The following is a 9,004-nucleotide window of genomic DNA, read 5'->3' as shown; positions in this document are numbered from 1 at the left end:
TCTTTTACTTCCTCTTTTCTTCCATTTAGCATCTTTATGATCGACACCAAGTTTCAGAGCCACATTTGACAATCACTTTTGTCTTTTAATGACCTTTTGCTTTCTTCCTGTATGATGTTCCTGATTTCATTTCACAACTTTTCTTGTCTATGATCACTAGTGTCTAATGCATCAAGTCTGTTTTTAAAAGGGACTCTAAATTTAGATGGCATATGTTCATTTTAATATTATAACTCTCATCGAATCGTTTTAATTTTCTTCATTGTCAGCCTGAACTTGCATATGAGCAAATATGGTTCGGTTCTACCTGTCTATCCCTGTCTTATTTTGGGTGGTAACATTGAGTTTTCTCACTATCTCTTCCCACAGATAAAGTCAATTTGATTTCTGTGTATTCCATCTGGTAAGGTCCATGCGTATAGTCATCTTTTATGTTGTTTAAGAAAGGTATTTGCAATGAATAAATCATTGGTCTTACAAAATTCTGTTATGGGATTCCTAGCTCATTCCTATGGCCAAGGCCATATTTTCCAAATATTGATCTATCCACTGTGTTTTCAACCTTTTTATTCCAATCATCAGCGATTACTAATGCATCTTGATTACACATTTGATCAAGTTCAGACACAAGAATTTGGTAGAATTCTTCAGTTTCATCACCACTGAATTTAGTTCTTGTTGTGTAAATTTGAATAATAGTGGATTAACTGGTTTTCCTTGTAGACATATGGATATTATTCTATTACAGATAGTGTTGTACTTCAAGATAGGTCTTGGGATTTTCTTTTGACCATGAATGTGTTGCCATTCTTCTTGTATTTGTCATTCCCAGCATTATAAATCATATGATTGCCAGATTTAAAAAAGGTGAATACCAGTCCAGCTCACTGATAACCTAGAATACCAATCTTTACGCGTTCCATTTCATTTTTGACAAATTTCAATTTTCCTAGAGTAATGGTTTTGTACATTCTATGTTCTTAGTGTTAATGGTTGTTTGTACAACTTTCTCCATATTTTGAGTTGTGCCCCATCAGCAAATGAAGGTCATGAATATTTTACTCCATTTGTCTCATTGTGGTCACCTCTACTTCGAGGAAGCAGCTCTTCTCCAGTCGTATTTTGAGTGCCTTCCATCCTAAGGGGCTCCTCCTCAGCCACTATAGCTGACAATGTTCTACTGCTATTCATAAGATTTTCAGGGCTAACCATTCAGAAGTCATCTGCCTCTCTTTCTTTCTAGTCTGCCCTAGTCTGGATGCTCAACTGAAACTTGTCTACCATGAGTGACTCTGCCGGTGTTTAAAGTATCAGTGGCATAGCTTCCAGCATCATAGCCATAGGCAAGCCTCCACAGAACTATAGACTGACAGGGGAGTGTTGGTTGAAAAGGATAGTATATTAAATATCCAATATCCTCCACTTCTCCCTTCCAATACTGTGACCATTGTCTGATGTAGCTACTCTTCTCTTGCATGATGCTGTTTAGAGAATTAGCTTGAAAGGGGAAGTCAATTCCCCTTGTGCCCTCACCTCACCTCATGTCTCTGGACCTCTAAGTATAATGAGATTTCAGCTTCTTCAGAACACCAATTACAAAGACTAATGATGAGGGTCTTTAAAATTTGATGTCAGTAGAAATCAAGACAGTGCATGTGAAGAGAGAATTGGAAGACTTGTGAGTCAGGAGGAAGAGCTAATTTTACACTGAACTGATTTTATTGGTCTGGATGTACTTACTAGATAATTTTGGATTCAGTGTGCTACTTCAAACAGCAAGGAGTAGTTCTAACTGTTTGCTCATGTGGTTAATAAAAAGTTCAACATGAAATGAACCTGAGCTGTCAAAAATTTCTTGGTATAATTTTGGTGAATTAAAATAAACAAAAAAAATGATGGAAGGAATACACAGAGTCACTGTACCAGAAAAGGAATGGTCACTGTTCAAGAGGTAGCCTATGTTCAATAGCAAATGACCCTGAAAAGTTGAATTATATGAAGTAGAACATAGCATCAGAATTGGAGGAAGACTCATTATCAACCTGTTATATGCAGATGACACAGCTCTGCTTGCTGGAAGAGGACTTTAAAATAGTGATGAAGATCAAAGACCAACTCAATGTAAAGACAACAAAAATCCTCACAACTAGACCAATAAATAACATCATGATAAATGGAAAAAAAGATTGAAGTTGCCAAAGACTTCATTTTGCTTTAATCTATTATCAAAACTCATGGAAGCAGCAAACAATCTTACAATGTAATGCATCCCTCACATCTGCTGCAAGACATCTTTTAAGTGTTCAAGAGTAAAAGATAATCAGTTTGAGGACTAAGGCGCACCTGACCCAAGCCATGGTATTTTCCGTAGCTTCCTGTGCATGTGAGAGTTGGACATGAAAAAGGAAGACCGTAGAATAATTGATGTATTTGAATTATGGTGCTGTTGAAGAATACTGAAAGTACCATGGGCTTCCAGAAGAACAAATATGTATTGGAAGACACACAGACTCTGCTCCTTAGAAGCCAGGAATGGGAGCTTCATCTCTCATGCCTAAGACATGTTATCAGGAAGGACTATTCCCTAGAAAAGGACATCATGCTTGGTAAAGATGTGGATCAGCAAAAAACAGGAAGATCCCTAATGACATGGATGGGCAAGGTGGCAGCAGCAATGGGCTCAAGCGTAACAACAATTGTGAGGATGGCGCAGGATCGGGCACTGTTGTATACAGGGTCGCTCTGAGTTGGAATGAACTCAAGGGCACCTAATAACAACCACAAAGTGACAGATTGATGCTCATGTGTATTTCAATATATTTTTGCCCTAAATATAATCTATAAACTATTCAGCAGAATTTATTATGACTCTCACTACCCATAGACTGGAGTCCTGGTGTGGCACTGTCGGATAAAGCACTAGACCACAAGGTCAGTTTGAATTTCATGGTCGGTGGTTCATGCTCACCAGTTGCTCCTCAGAAACCCTATTTAGGGTCATTTTGAGTCGGTATTGACTTGACGGCACTTAACAACAACAACAACCCATAGCCAAACATTTTTTTTTCTCCTTTTTAGGCAGACTAAATGATGCATTTATAAATATAAATGTAATAAATACTTTAATGTGGTGTATGAGTAATGGGGATTTTTTTTAAAGGAATTTATGTGATGTGTAAAATTAAGGATATAGTTAGTGGTAGGGATGTAAAATGGTGCAACCTCTTTGGAAAAGTTTTTTACAAAGTTTATTATACACTTATCATGTGACTTAGCAATCTCTTTTACAGATTACTACCCTGTTTTGTTGCTGTACTGTGCCATCAAGCTGGTTCCTAAATAAATGAAAACATATAGACTTGCAAGGAAATGTCTAGAGCAGCATCATTCATAAATGTCCACCCCAAATTGAATTGATACATTGGCCACCAACTGATTATGAGAGACACAAAGTGTGAAAAATCCATACATTGGAATACTCTCAGCAATGTAAAGGAATGAAGTCCTGATACAGGCAATAACATAAACGAACCTCGAAACCAGTAAGCACTACACTTATAGCCACAAGGTCACCAAATCAAACCCACCAGCTACTCTTTGGAAACTCTACACAGGGTTGCTATAGGTTGGAACTGATTCAATAGCACTTAACAACAACAAAAAGTAAAAGAAGTCAGACAGAAAATACTATAAATATGTGATCCCATGTATATGAAATGTCCAAAGCAGGAAAACCAATACAGACAGAAAGATCATTTCTGATTGTCTGAGACTGAGAATGGAACTGGGGATTAATTGCAAATGGCCAATAAAGGTAAATAATTGGATTGTCTTGATAGTTGTAAAACTCTTCTATTTTATTAAAAGCTATTTATTTGTAAAATATTTGGAAAGGAATTGCTATATAATTTGAAAAATGTAATAGCATTACTAAATTGTACATGTAGCAATTGCTGAGGTAGTGTATGTTTTATTATGTACATTTTCACATATATGTACATATATAAAGATGTAACAAATCATGGAATTGTACATTTAAAATGGATGCATTTATGAGATGTAAACTAAATCTAAAGTTATATGTTAAAAATACATAAACTATAATAAAGATGAAATAGGCAGGTGTGAAGCAGAATTTCTATGCAACTTTTCTTCTTTCTAAAAACACATTTGTCCTGAAGTTCACATTCTAGGGTAGCAAACTCCTTTCTTTTTAAACCTAATTTCATTTGAAATATTTTGTCTCTGTTTCTGGTCTCTTCATCCTCATCTCATATTCAACCCTCAACCCACTGCAATCTGGTTTCAGCCCACATCATTCTACTGAAACTGTTCTTGCCAAGTTTGTTCTGACCTCCTTTTTGTTGCATCCAGTGGGTATAATTCAGCCTTCATCTTTACTTGGTTTTGCAAAACTCTTGACCTGATGATCATCCCTTTCCTTATACCCACTCTCTTTTCATGGAATCTGGGATGTACTCCTCATGCCTTACCTTCAATATTGCTGGTGATTGTTCCTGTCTTCTCTATTACTCTTCTTCTGCCTATCTACTAACTATTGATGTTAATTAGTGTTCTATTTGAAATTGAGATCCAAGTATCATTATCAGCATCATCATGAGATGGACTGTGCTTGTCAAGAATGCAGATTCATCAGCCATATCCTACACCTTCTCTTTTGAAGTTCTTTGAAGGTGTGTCTTATGCTGATTTTTCTAGAGAAGCAAAATCTGTGAAACTTATATATGTATGTATAAAGAGAAGCTCATAACAAGGATATGGCTCACACAGTTCTTGGTCTGATGACTTAGGATCAGCAGGTGAGGTTGCAGGCAGGGATATCTGGAAGGCAGGCAGAACAGGTCACTCACTCAATTCCAAAGAACCAGAGGTTGGAATTTGAGCCAGATGCAAGATCTAGACCCAACAGAGAGGAAGCGAGGTTTGCTTGAGTGTCTGATACATTGGAAGCAGGTCAAACCTCTGAGGAAATATCCTTTAATTGATCAGCTGCTCATAGCAGACCTAATCTTAGAGTTAATTATATTATATTAGATCTCATTATGGGAAAACTACATCTCAACTGTCAAACCATTTAGAATCCAGGTGTAGTCAAATTGACAAAAAATTTTAACATCACAAGGTAGGTCCCAGAATTCTGAATCTTATTACCTTTTTAGTGAAATTAATTTGAATCTCACATGGACAAGATTACCCAGTCCCTTATGCTCAATGACCATTTACTTGGTGACGACTTCAAAATTTGTATTTCCAACTCAAGTTTTGTTTGTGAGCTTCAAAATCCATAGGTGTGGTCTGTGTTTAAACTCACCTGATGGACCTCACCAGATGGAATACACAGGAATCAAACTGACTGCATCTGTGGGAAGAGAAGATGGAGACTATCATCAGTCAAAACAAGACCAGTGGCCATCTTTGGAAAAGACTACCAATTGCACATAAGCAATTTCAGTTGAACTCTGAAAAACAATTAAAACAAGCCCACTAGAGCCAAAATGCAACCTTAAATATTATTGTTGTTGTTAGGTGCCCCCTGGTCCATTCTGACTCATACTGATCCTATGTACAACAGAAGGAAACACTATGGGGTCTTGCACCATCCTCACAATTGGTGTTATGCTTGTGCCCAGTGTTGCTGCCACTGTGCCAGTCTGTCATGTTGGGGTCTTCCTCTTTTATATTGATCCTCCACTTTACCAAGCATGGTATGCTTCTCCAGAAACTGATCCCCCCTGGCAACATGTCCAAAAAACAAGAGACAAAGTCTCACCATTCCCCATCATCCTCTAGTACAGAATTCTGGCTGTACTCCTTCCAAGACAGATTTGTTTCCTCATTTGTATGTTCAATATTCTTCATCAACACCAGAATTCAGATGTATCGATTCTTCTACAGTCTTCCTTAATCATTGTCCAATTTTCACATGCTATATGGTGGTGGTTATATGCTGTGGAGTTGGTTCTAACTCACAGTGACCCTGTACAGGGTTCCCAAGGCTGTAATTCTTTATGGGAGCAGAAAGTCTCATCTTTTTCCCATGGAACAGCTAGCAGTTTCTAAATGCTGACCTTGAGGTTACCAGCCTCACTTGTATCCATTATGTTACTAGAGCTCCTACATACATATGAGGTGATCAAAAATACCACGGCTTAGGCAGACACACCTTAGTCTTCAAACTGACATCTCAGCTCTCTAATACTTTAAAGAAGTATTTTGCTGCAGATTTGCCTAATGCAGTACATCTTTAGATTTCTTGATGCTGTTTCTGTGAGCATTGATTGTGGATCAAGGAAAACGAAATCTTAGACAACTTCAATTTATTTTACATTGATCATGATATTATTTATGGGTTCATTTGTGAGTATTTTCATTTTCTTTTCATTGAGATGCAATTCATACTGAAGGCCGTGATCTTTGATCTTCATCAGTAAGTATTTCAAGTTTTCTTTGCTTCCAGCAAATAAGGTTTTGTCATCTGCTTATCATAGGTTGTTATGAATCTTCCTCCAATCCTGATGCAATATTCTTTATATAATGCATCTTCTCAAATTATTTGCTCAGCGCACAGAATGAATAAATACGGTGAAAGGACACAAGCCTGGCACATCCCTTTCCTAACTTTAACTCATTCAGTATCCCCTTGTTCTGTTTGAATGACTGCCTCTTGGTCTATGTATAGGGTCCTTATGGCACAAGTAACTGTTCTGGAATATCCATTCTTTAAAATATTATCCATAATTTGTTGTGATCCACACAGTCAAGTGTCTCTGCATATTCAGTTAAGCACAAAGAAATATCTTTTTAAGGAGATCTGGTAGTGTCGTGGTTATGAGTCAGGCAGCTAATCTCATGGTTAGTAGTTTGAAACTACCAGCCGTTCCATGGGATTAAAATGAGGCTTTCTGCTCCGGGAAAGATTTACAGCTTTGGAAACCCTGTACAGGGTCACTATGAGTCAGAACTGACTCCACGGCACATCATCACCACCACCAGCAAATATCTTTTTGGTATTTTCTGCTTTCAGTTACGGTCTATCTACCTGTCATCAACAATGATATGCCTTGTTCCATGCCCTCTTCTGCATCAATGTACATGGATTGTACCTCAATGAAAAGGAAACAAAAGTCCTCACAACTGGACCAACAAAGAGTGATAAATAGAGAAAAGATTGAAGTTTTCAAAGACTTCATTTTGCCTGGATCCAGAATCAATGTTCATGGAAGGAAGCAACAGTCAGGAATTCAAACAACTATTGCTTTAGGCACATCTACTGCAAAAGACCCTTTTAAAATGCTCAGGAGCAAAGCTATCAGTTTAAGGACTAAGGTGTGCCTGACCCAAGTCATGGAACTTTCAATTGCCTCATATGCATGTGAAAGTTGGGCAAGGAATAAGGACAACAGTAGAAGTATTGATGCATTTGAATTATGGGGGTGAAGAATATTAAAAGTACCAAGGATTGCCAGAGGGAAAAACCAATCTGTGTTGGACTAAATATAGACAGAGGAGAAGGATGAGAAGTCTTTGGACATGTTTTCAGGAGGAATGAGTCCCTGTAGATAAACATCATTCATGATAAAGGATCAGAGAAAAAGAGGAAGACTCTCAAAAAGATGGCCTGACACAGTGGCAGCAACAGGGGTCAAACATAACAGTTGTGGCACATGACTAGTGTTTCATTTTGTTGTGCATGGAGTCACCATAAGTTGGAACCTACTACTTAAACAACACCTAATAGTAATAACAACAACATATGGCTGCTAAATATCTCATTTGTAATCCAGGAGAAATTTAAAACAGTATGCTTCCAGATGATTTCACTACCTTCACTTGTAAAGTTTTCCTTAATTGTCTACCTTTGAAAGTGCAAGCCACCAACATTGTTGTCTCTTCCAGAAATATGGTTAGCTTCAGAGACCCCATCCTCCTCATTCCCCTACAGTTCCAAACAACCTGAGCTCTTAATTTGATATTCTACAAATCTGACAAGCAATTCCTCCTTACCCCATTAGTGCTGTCCTAGTTGAAGTCTATGACATCTCTCACAGTGAACTACTATGTTGTTTTTGTGTTCTGTTAAGTTGATTCTCCACCTCTCATCTGTCAGTTTGCCATACTGTGGTGACTTGCATGTTGCTGTGATTCTGGTAGCTATGTCACTAGTATTTTAAGTACCAGCAGGGACACCCATGATAGAAGGGTTACAGCTGAGCTTCCAGAAGGAGACAGACTATGAAGAAGGAGAGACAGATTACTTCCTAATATTTAGTCACTGAAACCCTTATAAATAGCAGTGGAACACTGTCAGCACCAGAATATTGAGTATTGAAACATGATGGAGAACACCTGAATATTGTTAGATATAGTGCCAGAAGATGAGCCCTTAAGGTTGGAAGGCACTCAAAATACAACTGGGGAAAAGCTGTCTCCTCAATGTAGACTTGACTGTGATGAGGCAAATGGTATAAAGCCTTTGGGACGTTCATTTGCTGATGGGGCGCAACTAAACTGAGAAGAAAGAGCTGTAAACACCCCCTAATAATGAGAACATGGAATGTGTGAAATATGAATCTAGGAAAATTGGAAATTGTCAAAAATAAAATGGAACACATAAACATCATTATCCTAGGCATTAGTGGGTTGAAATGGACTGGTATTGGTCATTTTGAATCTGACAATCAGATAGTTTACTATTGCAGGGAATGACAAATTGATGAGGAACAGCATCACATTCACTATCAAAAAGAACATAAGATCTCTTCCGAAGTACAATGCTGTCTATGACAGGGTAATATCGATTAGTCTACAAGGAAGACCAGTTAATGCCACTATTATTCAAATTTACACAACAACCACTAAAGCCACTGATGATGAAATTGAAGAATTCTACCAATTTCTTCAGTCTGAAATTGATCAAACATGAAATCAAGATGTACTGATAATTGGAATGCAAAGGTTGAAAATACAGATGAAGTATCAATAA

The sequence above is a fragment of the Chrysochloris asiatica genome, unplaced genomic scaffold (assembly GCF_000296735.1).
Source record: "Chrysochloris asiatica unplaced genomic scaffold, ChrAsi1.0 scaffold00028, whole genome shotgun sequence".
Lineage (NCBI taxonomy): Eukaryota > Metazoa > Chordata > Mammalia > Afrosoricida > Chrysochloridae > Chrysochloris > Chrysochloris asiatica.
This window is presented reverse-complemented; position numbering follows the sequence as displayed.